We start from the raw sequence: 212 nt of genomic DNA, 5'->3' as shown, positions 1-212 counted from the left end.
GGGGCTTCAGCTGCCCATGGAACATGGAGGGGAGAGGGGGTGCTCACCCTGCTGCGGGAGTGGGGGGCCCCTCTGGCTGCCTGCCGACCCTGGGCCGGGCCCTGGCACCCTGAGCTCGGACCTCCCTGCAGACAACGTGGCACCAAATGGCCCACGGTGCCCACATCTCACTCCAGTTGGCAAAAGCAGCAATTAGCATCTAATGAGGCTTC

Source organism: Condylura cristata, unplaced genomic scaffold (assembly GCF_000260355.1).
Source record: "Condylura cristata isolate star-nosed mole 26May11 unplaced genomic scaffold, ConCri1.0 scaffold00001, whole genome shotgun sequence".
Classification (NCBI taxonomy): Eukaryota; Metazoa; Chordata; class Mammalia; order Eulipotyphla; family Talpidae; genus Condylura; species Condylura cristata.
This window is presented reverse-complemented; position numbering follows the sequence as displayed.